At 38.6% G+C, this 2,946-nt stretch overlaps 1 protein-coding gene across 4 annotated transcripts in view; it reads left to right on the forward strand.

Annotated features, from left to right (window-relative positions):
• The window catches only part of DCAF8 (DDB1 and CUL4 associated factor 8), a 52,006-nt gene that overhangs the window by 6,952 nt on the left and 42,108 nt on the right, over positions 1-2,946 (forward strand). The gene's annotated exons all lie outside the window — the stretch shown is intronic.

Consider the following 2,946-nt stretch of genomic DNA (forward strand, 5'->3'; position numbering starts at 1 on the left):
GGGCACCTGTAGTCCCAGCTACTCAGGAGGCTGAGGTAAGAGAACCACTTAAGCCCAAGAGTTGTAGGTTGCCGTGAGCTGTGATGCCATGGCAATTTGCTGAGGGCAACAGAGTGAGACTCTGTCTCAAAAAACAAACAAACAAAAACTAATGTGTGATGAATTTTATGAATTAGTCACTCTTTTTTTTTTTTCTGAGACAGAGTTCCGTCACCATGGGTAGAGTGCTGTGGCATGATAGCTTGCAGCAACCTCAAACTCTGGGGCTTAAGTGATCCTCTTGCTTCAACCTCCCAAGTAGCTGGGACTATAGGCACTCACCACAGTGCCTGCTGGTTTTTTCTGTTTTTAGTAGAGATGTGGTCTCACTCTTGCTCAGGCTGGTCTTGAACTCCTAAGCTCATCCACCTGCCTCTGCCTCTCAGAGTTCTGAGATTACAGGCGTGAGCCACCACACCCTGCCAAATTAGTCACTTTTTATAGCAATGTTTTATCTCTACCTCTGCAGGACATAGTTTCTGGGCTAGAAGCCCAATTTCTCAAATACTACCTTACTCCAGAAATGTGTTATGACATAGATTATTTAAATTAATGTACTGAGTTTGCCAGTGGGGCATTGGAGAGTGATGGCATCTTAACAATGAAATGTGGTATGTCAAATGGATTGGGCCACTGCAAAAATTTTTATCATTGTATTTGAGAAGTTAGATATTTGCTTTTATCCTCTTAAGGAGTCCGTATAAGGAGGTATGGCCAAGTTCTAATGTGAAACATCCATACTTCATTTTTTGGTTTGTTTTTCCTTAGCCATCTGGAAAGCTACTATAAGATTTACCTCTAGTAGTAGCAAAAAACTATATTCCTCTAGTGTACTTTCGTCATTGCTGCATTATCAAGTATGTTTTGTTCTTGCTTAGGACCCAGTATTAGACTGCTCTCTAACCTAATGAAGGTAACAGGGCACTTCTTGATGTTTTAAGCCTCTTCATTGTTTGATTGTAAGTTGTACCTTTGGAGTAGCATCCTTTCATTTCTCTGGTGTCCTTTTCAGTGATTTAAGAAAACTTTGAAATTTGAAATGTGAACGACAGGAACTGGTTATGGGAACTGAATTCTGTTGTAAAGGAAAATCCTTTTTCCGCAATTGTAGAATCACAATGGGAAAAATATTTCCTTTAGAATTAAATTGAGATAAATGGGCTCAGTTATTACTATGCAAAGTTTTTGAGGTCTGCTACTAGAGATCAGCACTTAAGGGTTAGAGTGCTATTCCTAACATACTCTGAAATACTGTTGTTAGAATTAAAGCCAGTAAACTGTAAACTGGCATTTGGTATTAGCAACGGAGAGAGAAGACATTAATCCAAAGAAGAAATGAAGTTCCTTATTTATAGTTTGATTGATGGAGGACTTCATCCTCATCTGTGGTAACTGCTTTGCTGTCTTACATCTTGGATATCTTCAGAACCTTTAAGAGGGAGAACTTAAAGAGGTTTATATTGTGGGTTCCTGGGTAGATGACCGCAGTTGTGGAACATGAATGTTTAAAAGAAGACATTAACAGAGTTTTCTGAATTCTTTAAAAGACCAGTGAGAGTGGGTAACAGAGTTCATAAACTTGGAACTCTGTCCTACGTTGTATACAATGGAGGATCATTGCTGAGTGGTAAAAAAGCCCAGGCTTATTAGGAATTATAGTCTGATATGACTAGAAAAATAATACATAAGTGACTCCTATATAGAGACAGGCTCCCAACTCCTACAGGGTAATTGTAGTATCCCATTTTACAAAAAAAGAAACAAATTCAAAAGTAGGTGGTAGAAGTAGAATTCAAACCCCAGTCTGTTTGACACCAGTGCTCTTTTCTCTTATACTATATGCTACATTTAAAAACTGGGGCTCTTCAAAGCCAAATGATGAAGCAGATGAGCTGACAGGTAGAATTAAATGTTTCTTAAAAAAAGTATATGTAGGCTAGGCACAGTGGCTCAATGCCTTTAATTCTAGCACTCTGGGAGACCAAGGTGGGTAGATTGCCTGAGTTCACAGTTCAAGACCAGCTTGAGCAAGAGTGAGACCCCATTCTCTAAAAATAGCTGGGCATCGTGGCTGGCACCTGTAGTCTCAGCTACTTGGGAGGCTGAGGTGAGAGAATTGCTAGAGCCCAAGAGTTTGAGGTTGCTCTGAGCTATGGTGCCACGGCACTCTACCGAGTATGATAAAGTGAGACTCAGTCTCAAAAAAAAAAAAAAAGCATATGTAAGGTATTCAAATGACAGTGGGAGTAAAAACATTTTTTCATTATTTAGACATGGATCTCAGGTTTTGATAAATTGGTGGGTTAATGAATTTTTCTTTTTTAAATTTAGGTTAATGATTTTTTTTTTTTTTTTTTTTGAAAACTGTAGTCACTTTTTATTGCAGTTTGGCTGGGGTCAAGTTTGAACTTGCCACCCTACTCACTGAGCCACAGGCGCCGCTCCTGCAGAGCTTCTTAGCTACTGGTTTGTTTGCTATAAAGTTTCTCTTCTTGTATTTCTGGCCCTAATTTATTTAAGTCCAAGACTTATGTTGGTTTCTCACCTAACATATCAATCTAGATTTTAAACATATTCTAAAACCAAATTCATCTTTTGTACCATATATAGCTTCTCATTTGTAGCATTTGATTTTCTCTGAGTGCTAGACTCAAAACTTGTCTTTTTGACTCTTTCAGCTTTTTAACTGGGTATTAAGCCAAATGCTTTATCTACTTCTACAGTGATTCTCATGTTGACCTGTTTTAATTCCTTCTGTCATGCTTCTTAACTAGTCACTTATACCTGACTGTGTAGCCAAACTAGACTTACACATTTACTTTTTTTTTTTTTTTTTTTTTGAGACAGAGCCTCAAGCTGTCCCCCTGGGTAGAGTGCCGTGGCATTACAGCTCACAGCAACCTCCAA

Source organism: Otolemur garnettii, unplaced genomic scaffold (assembly GCF_000181295.1).
Source record: "Otolemur garnettii isolate 467f Iridium unplaced genomic scaffold, OtoGar3 scaffold00091, whole genome shotgun sequence".
Taxonomy (NCBI): domain Eukaryota; kingdom Metazoa; phylum Chordata; class Mammalia; order Primates; family Galagidae; genus Otolemur; species Otolemur garnettii.